This window comes from Grammomys surdaster, unplaced genomic scaffold (assembly GCF_004785775.1).
Source record: "Grammomys surdaster isolate TR1022 unplaced genomic scaffold, NIH_TR_1.0 126531, whole genome shotgun sequence".
Taxonomy (NCBI): Eukaryota; Metazoa; Chordata; class Mammalia; order Rodentia; family Muridae; genus Grammomys; species Grammomys surdaster.
This window is the reverse complement of record NW_021621323.1, coordinates 18392800-18405381: the sequence shown is the minus strand read 5'-3', so window position 1 is coordinate 18405381 and position 12582 is coordinate 18392800. Positions and strand designations below refer to the sequence as shown.

Here is a 12582-nt window from a genome sequence, read left to right as displayed (position 1 = left end):
TTGATTCTCAGTTACAACCATCATGGAATCAAGATTAATAACCTGTTTGGTGAGTTTTGTCCACTTTGGAATCTGAAGCCTTTGTGTGCCCTGTGGCCTGTCAGGTTTTCTTCGTTCTTTCTAAACGCTCAAGTAGCAAGGCAGCAGCAGAATAGGGTGCCTGCCGGTTAGATCGCCCCTGCCTGCTTCCATAATTTCTACCTCATTTCCAAGCATTTAATCATGGTTGAGGGAAAACTGGAAGTGGAGTTCCCTAATATACCTGCCATGTTTAGAACAATGCCTGACATATTAGAAGTGTTCAATAAATAGTTGAGGAAAGAATAGAATCTGGATTGTCCTAGAAGAATTTTTATTTCTGGATCCTCTGATCATTCTTTAAACACTTAGTGCCAGAGACTACTTAGTGGGGACCCAAACTGCTTGTACTTAATACAAGTACTTCTAAATAAATGTGACCGCAAATCCAGGAACAGCCCCTGCTCTTTTATCTCTCTCTTCCTCAACGACAGGCTGACCTTGATTTGGAATCCTACAGCTTCCACATCTCCGACCTCCCTAGTGCTGGGAGGACAGGAAAACATCATAGCAGTAAGTAACTTGATTTTAAGGTGGAGAAAAGGAAGATTTTAGGGCGGAGTTGCTATCATTTGTCACAAAAGAAACGAAGAGCATCTCACTGAGCAGGGTTAGCCACATATGCTAAAATTATAAATAGTAGTAACATGACAGTCAACTGCTTTTTTTTTAAATATAATACCCAGTTATTCCTCTGATGTTTTTGTTTGTCTGTTTGTTTATTCCTGGCCTTCAAAGCCATGATCATGAGTCACTTAAACTAGCAAACATTTATTTATGTATTTTTACAGTATGTTTCAGGGCATATTCTGGGACGTTTTGGAGAATGTAATGCAGATATTGAACTTTACTATTTAAGATGCCTTTGAAAACACAGTCATCTCTTCAAGACACCAGATTTCTTATGTCCATTTTTTGTCAGTTAATAATTGGACTTTATGGCCAGGTGGTGGTGGCATGTCTTTAATCCCAGTACTTGGGAGGCAGAGGCAGGCAGATCTCTGTGAGTTCAAGGCCAGCCTGGTCTATAGAGTGAGTTACAGGACAGCCAGAGCTACACAGAGGAACTCTGTCTGAAAGAAAAGCAAGAAAAACGAAAGAGACAGAAAAATGTATCTATTATGTACTTAGAAAGAAGATTAAAGAGAAACATGAAATTGAATTTTTCTAAGCACCCTTTTGTGCTAGTAAATTATCAACATGTCAGGGTCACTACTCCGTGGGACTTGGGAGAATAGAATGGATAAATGAGCTGGGCTAAAGTCTCAGGCAATAGCCAACTTTATCCAGCACATCAGTTTATACTCTGAGGGTTAAGAGGAGACACAGAGTAAAGCATACAATCTCAAGGGTAAGCTGCAGACAGGATGCATGTGACAAAGCATGTTTTCTCATAGAGGCATACAAACAAACAGTAGTCAGTTGTGATGAATAATCTGACGTGAACTCACTCCTACTCGACACATTTAGGAGGAGTAAGAAAGCATAATCCAAAAACAGTTCTATGTTAGTTTTGGTTGGTTCGTTTGGTTTTGGGGTTTTGAAGATGGTGTTTCTCTATGTATCCCTGGTTGCCCTGGAATTCTCTATGTAAACCAGGCTGGTCTTGAACTCTCAGAGATCTGCCTGCCTCTCCCTCCTGAGTGCTGGGATTAAAGGAGTGTGCTATCAATTCTGTGTTTTTATAGAAACTGAGGTCACTAGACTTTCGTCTTGGTTTCTTGGGAATTTTCTCAAAAGCATTCAATTCACCTCATATGACTCTATTCTTGGAGACTATGTTCCCACAGACAGGAATTAGAATCACCCAAATGATAAACCTCTGAGTGCACCTGTGGTTCATTATCTTGATTATGCTGACCAAAGTGGGGCAGCCTGCCCACTGTGGGTGGTACTATTCCCTGGGTAAGGGATCATGGACTATACAAGAGTGGAGAAAGTGAGTTGAGGATTTGCATCCATTCTTTGTTCTCTTCTTTTGACTGTGACTTTAAGTGACAAGCTGTTTCAAGCTCCTGCTGCTTTGATTTTTCTGAGTTGTGAGCTAAAGTAAACTTTTCCTTAAGTTGCTTTGATTAGGGTGGTTTTTAATCACAGCAACAGGAAAAGTAGATTTGCCTGTTTGTCAGTTAATATCCAGGGAGTATTATGTCTCAGAATCAACAACAGGAAAGCATTCTTGGTATAGGTAAGTGTAAGTTAATTGTGCAACAGTTTCTACATTTCCCTTCCCATATTTGATATATAACCCAACATCTAGCAACATGCTTTTTTGTTGCGTATCCCCATCAACCATGTTAATGGTCCCATTATCTGGAACATTTGATGAGAAGAAGTATGTTGTATGATTAGAGGGATGTGTAGTTAATTAACATTTATCTAACACATCTATGTAGCCAGATACTGTGCATAATAGCTGATGTAATTAAGTAATTTAGTTTTCAGAAAATGTCAGCTGAAGAAAGAAGAGTAGGAAAGTTTCAAAGTGAGTCATAAATTTGGTTTTGAAGTGAGAAAGGATGGAGGAGCAAGAAAGCCAACCAAACAAGCTCAAGACTAAAGCCCTGACTGGAAAGCATTCATACTGCTCTCTTGAAAAATGACCAAATTAAATCAGGATGGAGGAGTGGTTCCCATATGGAGCTAAGAAAGAGTGACTTTTCCCTTGGTGGGTCCGATTGCCAGCCAGTACACTGGGACTTTGGGACCTGGGTCAGGTCAAGGGCCCTCTAGGAGGAATTTAGCACGCCTTGCCCCACCCGCACCTGTTATGGTCCCGCCCCCTCAGCGGTGAGCCCGCCCCCTAGGGCACAGGCCAATGGACTGAGCTCAAGGGGGCGGGCCGAGGAGGGCGTGAAGCGTGAGGCGTGGGGTGCGAGGCGGGGGCGGGGCGTCGTGTCCGCGGCTGGCGCGGTCGTGGCGGTAGCTGCAGGGCGGCGGCAGCGGCGGCGGCAGCGGCGGCGGCGGCTCCTCGACCCGGGGTCCTCAGGCCAGCCGTGGCGGATGGGGGCGGAGAGCTCCAGCCGGCTGAGGGGTTGGAGGCCGTGAGTGTAGGGCGTCCGGACGCGGGATGGAGCCCCACGGTGAGTTGAGGGGAGGCGGCGCGGGCTCCCGCCGTGCCTCGGGGCTGGCAGGCGCTTTGGAGTCGGGGGTCCGGGAGGCGCGGGGCGGAGGCGTCTGCGGGCAGGGCCCGGTGCTCCGGGCTTGAAATTCCCTCCACCCGGGAGAGTCAGGAGGGGACGAAGGACTCTGAAGAACGGGGAGGGATGTTGCGGACCCCGGTGCCCGTGCGGGGATCGGTGTGCCCAGTGCCCGTGCGGCGTTCGGCAGCGGCGGTCCCACAGCGGCTCGCGGGACTGACCGTCCTCATCCGTGGTCTCCTCAGCAGGCAGCCCCGGGCCCTTTCCCAGCCACCTCTGGCGCCTGCCTGAGGCACTCGGGCTCCGATTGCTTCCCCATTGCTTTTCTTCCTCTGGTCTTCACGTCTGTGTTTCCTGCCGGGACTGCGTTAGGAAGTTTGGTGGCGTTCTCACAAACTCCACTGTGACAGATGCAGAGGCGGAGGTACCGAGGAACCCTTCCGGCCCCGTCCTCATTTTTCCTCTGGCATTTGTTGTCCTGGAGCCCGCTGTTTGTCAGACACCCCCCCTCCCCTTCCCTCTGATGCCCTGCCCCCTTCCCAGGCGTTTCTGTCATTTTGCTCCTTGCATTCCTTGGGCTCTGGTCGCCCTTTTTCCAGCTGTGGCCCTAGGGTAAACCGTGCGCTTTGCAGACTAGGAATTGATAAACTGAGAGATTACAGTTACCACCAGGGGAGCCAGCCCCTGAAAGTTTTATTGCTGAGAATGCCCCAGGACTTTGCTTTTGATGGAAACCCGGTGCCCTGGAGGACCTTGTTTTCACAAAACCAAGTCGCACAAAGCTCCTGGTCTTGGAGCCTCTTTGACAATACCCCGAGTTTATCGAGTTTGTCTCACCTTTTTTTTTTAAACCACTATCCGTCTGTGGGGGTCCAGGATTGGGTTTCACACAGTGTTCTTTTGGGTGTTTAACACGTTCTGACGGTGTGTCTTAAGGGGAGGGAAAATGTTATGCATTTTCGAACATTCAAAGACCACAGTGGAGTTGGATTTGTTTACCTGTTTCTTCTCTCATTTGGGAATTCATGTTACCGTCTCATTCAATTTGGGCAAAGGGTTACCTCTTTATGAAAAAGAATTCAGATTTCGATAGGAAGGCATGGTTAAAAGGAATAAGTAAAACCCAGCACAAGATTTAGGTCATTTTCTTCCGTGATTTCTTTAGGCAGTTTGCCAGAAATGCCTACTTAGAAATGCTTCAAGTACGGTGCTAGTAAGGAGCCCTGACACTTAAGCCTCGATACCCTTACACAGCTTGGAGCTCTGGTCTCACGACTGAAGAAGCTTGAGAGTGAACTTAAGTAAGCTAGGCCCAGAGAGAAAATGTTTCAGTCCCTGAATTAGCAGAAAGTGGAACTTTGGCTGAGAAGAAAACACTGTTAGGCACATAGATATTGGCTGTTTATTTCCATTTCTCTTGAAATAGAGCATATACCCGAATTACCAGCGCCCTCACATCTCTGCTGTAAAGGCCACTTTTGCACAGAAAGCTTTGTGGACAGTTTTTTATTCTTGTGACACTGATAAAATATTCAGCATTCACTGAGAAAATTCAACGACGACATTCCATCGTGCTAGATAGAGCCCTGTAGAACCTTTTCATTTATTGAGTAACAATAGACAATATGGAATATAGCCCAAGGCACAATGTTATGGGTGCGTTGAAAGAATGAAGTATGTTGAATGAAAGTAGACGGATGGTTATTTTTAGTGTAGAGAATGAAAAGATTTCCTGGAAGAAGTATTTTGTATGAGTTTGAAGGCCCGGAGAATGAGTTTTCAGTAAATACAGAGTAGAAGGACCCTCCTGGGTGGAATTGCAGGTTATCTCCACTGCATACCAGGACACCATGGATCCAGCCACATATATTTGTGGATAAAGAAACAAGGCCAGTTAGCAGAAATAAAGATTTCAGTGGAGCGTTAGGATTTTATTGTCTCTGTTTCTTACTGCTGTGATAGGGAAATGAGCCTCCTTGTTCTGAGTAGACACTGGGTGATACTAGCTCCTTAGGTAGTAGTCTTTCTCTTAAGACCTGTCAGTGTGTGTTCTTGAGAAAGTTTTTAAATATCAGTCTCCCTTTTCGAGAGATAATGGATACTTAACGTGCTTTTGGACTATTTATATATATGTATGTGCCTGGGTATGTGTTTGTGTGCCACATGTGTGCAGGAGCCTATGAAGGTTAAACAAGGTAACATATCACCTGGAACTGGAATTACATCTGGGATGCTGGGAACCAAACCCAGGTCCTCTTCAAGTTCAGTAAGTGCTCTTAACTGATGAACCATCTCCAGCTCACTTAAATGTACAAGGGAAGGGGTAAGCAGAGTACCAGGGACTTTGAGACACAACATTATACAGGCTTATTTATAATTCACCTGTCAGATTTTTGTTTAATGTGTTTGATTCTGTGCATACCTGGCTGGCTTCCAAAGGGAAAATGGAAAGAAAATATCAGAGTCAGACTAGTGGGGAGAATTGTGAGATCCACAAATACCTGATATGTAGACTTTTTGAAAACAAAAACAAAATAATTTTTTAAAGATTTATTTATTTATTTTATGCATATGAATACACCACCATTGCTCTCTTCAGACACACCAGAAGAGGGCACCATACCCCACTACAGATGGTTGTGAGCCACCATGTGGTTGGTGGGAATTGAACTCAGGACCTCTGGAAGAGCAGTCGGTGCTCTTAACTGCTGAGCCATCTCTTCAGCCCCAAAATAATTTTTAATACAGAAAAATTTCAAGCATATATGAAAGTAGACCAAATAATATAAACAATTTTTCCATACCCAGCCTTAGCCTCACAGTGTATTGATTTATGAGCAACCTTTTCTCCCAGTACTAGGGATAGAACCCAGGACCTCAAACATACTAGGCAAGTGCTTTACTACCAAGCAGTTCTAAGGTTCATCTTTGATTTCGCTGAATTGCTAAATTGCCAAGTTTGTTATCCTGCAACTGGACTATCTGGGATTGTAGGCATGTATCACAAAGTCTGACCAGTATTCTATTTTTAACCCCTTTTTATTTAATCCTTTATATTATTTTGACATAAACCATAGACATCCTGTTATTTTACCTATAAATATTTTAACATGTATTTCCAGAAAGATTATTAAATATAACACTAATATTTTCCATAACTCAGTTCGGTGTTTAGTTAATTTATAAACCATTTTTTAATAGCTTGACTCAAGGTACAGATAAGGTTTACATGTTGTAATTAATATATACACATTGACAGTCATATATGTAGCACATGGCATGCCTGGTGCCTGTGAAGGCCAGAAGAGGGTGCCAGCTTCCCTGGCCCTGGAGGGATGATGGTTGAAAGCTGTCATGTGGGTGCTGTAAACCCAACCCCAGAGCCTTACAAGAGCAGTAAGTGCTCTGAACCAAGGACCTGTCTCTCCAGCCCCTAGCATAATGCTTTTAAGATTCATTGAAGAGTTCTTGCTATGTCATGATCACTCTTTGTTAAGTGTAGTACTGCATTTTAAAACTATACCACACTCTATTAGCTTGTCTGTTGAGGGATATTAGCTGTTTGCAGTTTCTGAATACGTTGAAAATCTTTGTGAACAAAGATTGGGATGAATGTATGTTTTCATCTCTTTTGGGTATATCAATGAGAAAATTTAGCTAAGGGGCTGCCAGATTGTGCTCCTCTGGTTGTGTACCTTAGCAGCACGGTATTACAGTTACTGTCGATCCAGATTCTCAACAACATGCAGTATTTGGGCTTAGCTGGAATTTAAGTTTCTTGTGATTATCAGTATCTCTGTTTAGTTCAAACATGCATTTTTCCATTATCAAACACCAAATCTGTATTTCCTAGCTATGTATCTCCTTCTATAAAGTCTTCCTTCATTACTTATTATGAGTTTACCTATTTTGTAAGAGTTCTTGACATAATTTAGATAAAACTCTATGTTACCCCCCCCCAATTTTAGCTTACATTTTCTATTTTAACAAGATCTTCTAAGGATAAAAGTCAATTTTCATCCAGTTTGCCAATGTGTTCTTTTCTGGTTCTTACTTTTTGGGTCTGTCAAAGAAATCATTTCCTGGGGTTTTGCCTATAGTTTCAAAAAATAGTTTGGAATTTTTGGGCACAGATGGTGAATATTTTAGGCTTGACAGCCATACTGACTCAACTGCTTAACACTATTCCTGTGAAAAGAAATTCTATATAATACATAAACATGATTGAATGCTAAGAATAACCTTCAAAAATAGGCATCTGCTTCTTTTCCCCTAAATTTGAAGGAGTGGTGTTTTAGATTCTGTGTTTACTTTGTTTTTTTTTCTATGTTTACCTTTCTAGTAAATTGCTATACTGTGGATTAAGAGTTGATACCCTTTTCGTTGCCTATGGATATCAATTATTTTTTAAAAGAGTAGCTTTCCTTTTGTGAAACCTCAGTTAATCTATATATTTGGTTTTACTTTTGGAGTCTATCCTGTTGGTATATGTATCACTATGCCAGAAATCACACTATCTTCATTCTTGTAGTTGAACAGTAAATCTTGAAGTAAAGCTGACCTAAGTTCCCCAATTTTTTCTCAAAATTATTTTGGTTGTTTCATATATTTAACATTTGAATATAAAGTTTAAGCTCGGGTTGAGTGTAATTCCAGCACTCGTGAAACAGAGGAGGGTGGAGCTCAGTGAATTTGAGGCCAGCCTGGTCTACATAATGAGTTTCAGGACACCTAGAGACATTTAGTGAGACCCTATCTCAAAACGGGGTGGGGGGGAGATTTAACTTTGGAAATTTCTGCTAAAAAATTTTTTAAAAAAAAGGAAAAAGAAAGAAAGGTTCACTCTGATTCTTTGAAGCCATATAATTTGAGGTAGGAGAATTGCTGTGAGTTCAAGAACGAGCATGGGCTACATAGTGAATGCTGGATTGATTCTCTAGTTTCATTTCTGTTGCTCTAGTACAGCCTTGACTAAAGCAACTTAGGAAAGAGTTTACTTCACTTACAATCTTACAATTCCAAGTTACAGTCTATCACTTTGGGGAAATCAAGGCAGCCGTTAGTCACATCACATCCATAGTCAAGAGCAGAAAAATGAATAAATCCTTGCTCGCTTCTGCCTGCCACTTTACTCTGGCCTGCTCCTGCCCTGGAGAGGTCAGGATTCCCTGCCCAGGGAACAGTGCTGCCTGCAATGAGCAGGGTCTTCCCAGGTCAGTTAACCTTCAAGACAGGCTTTTATAGAGATGTCCATAGACAAACCTGATGAACCTGATGAAGATTACTGAGACTCTTCCCAGGTGATTTTAAACCATTGCAAGTTCATCTTTAAAACTGGACTAGCCCTAGACTACAGTAAGAACCCCATCCCCCCCTTTTTTTTAAATTTTGAGTCTTATTTAGGAAGGTGTTATATTGTCATTTTAGCAAATTATTTGATTTCTTTGCAGTATTGTTTATGTACACGTGTTTGGTTCTTGCAGAGGCCAGAGAACATCAGGTCTCCAGGAGGTGGGTTTAGAAGCAGTTGTTAAGCCACTGGATGTGGGTCCTGGGAACCAGACTCAGGTGTCTGCAAGACAGTACACACTTGTTCTTCACTGCTGAGCTCTCTCCAGTCCTGCAGTAGTGTTTTATGGGTTTCAGTTTAGAGTAAGCTTTGCTAAGCTTATCCCTGAAATCTCTTGATTTTTTGATGATATTGTGAATACAATTGGTTTTTAAATTTTCAAAATTTTAAATAATGATTCAACTGTTGGTTTATAAAGTTGATTGAGTATATTTATTAACTTATGTTTTGATCTTGTTCTATTAAGTGTAGTAACATAAATTCTTCAGGATTTTTTAGGTACACAAAGTTTGTCATCTCTGAGTAAAGTGGTTTACTTCTCTTTTAATCTGAATGCATTTTTTTTTACTACTTTAAACTTTCATTAACAACAGTATTTTAACCATTAACTGTGAGAGTAGCTGTAGGTTTTTAACAAAATGCCTTTTATTAGGTTGAAGAAATTTTTTTCAATTTTAACCTTGCTGACCTTATCATGATCATGAATGGGCAAGGAATTTTGTTAGATACTTTTTCTGAATCCTTTGAAATGGTCACAAGTTCTAGTGACTATTAAATTTAAATTCCAGAAACAAGCTCTTTTTAACTATGACACTGTTCTATTTTATGTGTAAAATACTGCATTTAAGGAATACTCATACATATTTTTTTTTCTGGTTCAGTGGATTTTTATCAGTAAAATCCACTAGATTTACAGTTTTTGTTCCAGGAAGTTTTAAATTATGAATTCAATTTTTTAGCATTTGTAAGAGTACTTAGATTTTGTTTCTCTCATTGGGTTTCTTTGGGGTTGTAGCCCTTTAATATCTGTTGGGTCTGTAATGATGTTCCTTCTTTCACTCATATTAGTAGTTTATGTTTATTACGATCTATTTCTTTATTTATCAGTTTAATTAATCTTTCCAAATAATTTGTCTATATTCTCTACATTATTTTCTTCACTGATTTTTGCTATTATTATTATTGTGGTTGTGTTTTGTTTTGCTTTTTTCCTAAGCAAGGTTTCTCTGTGTAGCCCAGGCTGTCCTAGAACTCACTCTGTAGATCAGGCTGGCTTTGAACTCAAGAGATCCACCTGCTTCTGCTTGCCAAGTGCTGAGATTAAAGGCATGTGTCACCACCCCTAGGCTAATTTTTGTTCTTAATATTTCCTTTGACTTACTTTGATTTTAATATACTCTTTTTTTCCTAAGTTCTTAAAGTGGAAGCTGGTATGACTGATTTTAGTCTCTTGAAAATAAAGCATCCCAAACTATATTTCTTTAGCTACAGTTTTTACCATGTAATCTCCATAGCATGTGGAAATTTGGCCTGTGGATTAAAAACATGTTTTGTAACTAGCAAATATTTGGAGATTCCATAGATATATTTATGGTGTAGATTTCATAGTTAATCTTATCTAGGTCAGAAAACTTATACATTATTTTAGTTAATTATTGGGACTAATTGTATAATCCTATACATGGATACATGGCCTATTTTAGTGGTTGTTCCAGGTACATTTGAAAAGGATGTGTATTCTGCCATTTAGAGGTAGAATTTTCTGTAAAAGTCTGTCTTGTCAGATTTCTTAATATTGTTTTGTTTTGTTTTCAGATCTTGATAGCTGTAATAGTTTTTTGGTTTTACTGTGTTGATACTGAGAGAAGGGTGTTGAAATTTTAACTAACAGTGCTATCAGGATTTGTCTCATGTATCGTATCCTAGACTTTACTGTAGGTATGTATTCCTCTGGGCTGTTACAGCTTTATGATGAAATTGCCTTTTATAATTATTTAATTATTAAATACAGCAGTTTACGTTTGGTAGAATTTCCCTTCTTTAATCATTACCATTTATGTTACGTCTTCATTTATTGTAAATGCTACAACATAATAAGTTTTAAACAATTGCTTTTTTAAAATGTGCTTGTTGTGATGTTCCATTAGGGCTGAATCAGATGAGCTACGTACAAGGCATGGCCTTCCAGGGCCTCCTCCTGAGTGTTCAGTTTGTCATTCTCTTCTCCAGGCATTGGGAAAACCCAAATCTCCAGCTCCCTTTAAATTCTTTGTACCCTTTGGAGTTTTGCCTTGAATGTGCATCTTGGTATTCAGAGATAATTAAGGAATTCCCTATGCAGGCCCAAGAGTAGGCCTTCCATATTTTCTTCAGCCCTGGCTATCCTACAAAGGTCTGTGCATCCTGGAACTAGGATCTCTTTCCTCAGCCTAGCAACAGTTCCGTATCCTGCCAGCTTCTCTCTTCTTTTGCTATGGTCTAGAAAGTTCCATTAGGCAAAAGCTGGGATACTGTAGAGTTACTAGGAGATGGGTGGGTGGGGCTGGCATACACCTTTAATCCTAGTGTTTGGGAGGCAGAAGCAGGCAGATCTCTGAGTTTGAAGCCAGACTGATCTACAAAGAGAGTTCCAGGAAAGCTAAAGCTACATAGTGAAACCCTGTCTTGAAAAATCAAAAAATAAATATATAAATAAAAATAAATTAGGAGATGGTAGAGTTGACTTCGTTGAAAGTTCAGAGGTTGTAGTTTATTTCATTAGTCTGAGATCCCATGTCTCACATGCTACTGTCCCTTGCTTTGTGTGATCTAACATTTGAAAACAGTATCTATCTCCACACACACGTCTCTCTCTCCCTTTTAACTACAGTGAATAGACAAATCTGTTGTTATTTATCCCTGCACTTTTATCTTTTAAGGATTTCTTTTCTATTGCAATAGTGTCTCACTTTGAGCCAGGCTGGCCTTGAGCTCACAGGTCTGTCTGCACATACCACTGCCCTCTTTAAAGGCTTTAAAGTCTAGATGGTTTTTAAAAAATACCTCTTCTCTTGGAACTTTTTTTTAAATTTATTTTTAAATGAAATAAAAAAGTATAATCAAATTATAATTTTTACTTATTCACACAGGGGTTGTAAACACAAAAAGGCAGGATGTGGGGAAGGGGATGACACCAGAGCGTGAGTGTTCAGGGGGGTACAGATATCTTTCAGGACAGTATCGGCTGGGTGAAGGTTTAGGGGACAGGTCACTATAACTCTGCCTATGATTCACTTGACCTTCTCTTGGAACTTTTTTGAAAAAACTGTTGTCACAATCCAGGTTTTACTGAGGGAATACTGAGGTATAATTTGACGTATTTTCTGTCTTACAGCTTATAAAGTGTAAGTATAAAGTATTGAATCTAGAGTAAGGTATCTTGACCTTTTGAAGCTGGCTGATTCCTAAGAATGGGCTGTCTTGTACATGAAGGCATTAACATGTCCATGGCCTTACCCACTAGGTGTCAGTAGAACCCCTTCCTCAATTGTGACAACCCAAAATGACTGTAGATGTCCAATGCTTTTAGGTCCATGTTCTCTTATGAAGATTGCAGGCTGCCTAAACCACACAGCCTGCTTCAGGGATATGAAAATATCTGCTTAAATAAATTAGCACCACTATAGATAAGAATATAATTATTCAGCCTTGTAAAGAAAAATTCAGAAGTTTATAAGTTGATGCTTCATAGGTTGAATGATTCACAGGTATCATAAAAAGTGTGAATTATCATTTTAAAAGAGGAATGATAGAAGCAGTCATAACAGAAAATAGTAGAAACACAGGTAATTGTTTTATTTTGTTTTGTGTTTCAAGACATGATTTCTCTGTGTAGTCCTAGCTGTCCTAGAGCTCACACTGTAGAACATGATGGCTTTGAACTCACAGATACCTGCCTCCCTCTGCCTCCTACCTGAGCCTCCCATATGCTGGGATTAAAGATGTGTGCCGCTGCCGCCCACCTACTCCTGCCCC

General features: G+C 40.5%; 1 protein-coding gene across 1 annotated transcript in view; it reads left to right on the top strand.

Annotated features, from left to right (window-relative positions):
• Positions 1 to 2968: 2968 nt before the first annotated feature.
• Arhgap29 (Rho GTPase activating protein 29) overlaps positions 2969 to 12582 on the top strand; it is a 61884-nt gene continuing 52270 nt past the window's right edge. Inside the window, exon 1 of the mRNA XM_028760419.1 lies at positions 2969 to 3161. The gene's annotated coding sequence lies outside the window, so the exon portion shown is untranslated. The remainder of the gene's footprint in view (positions 3162 to 12582) is intronic.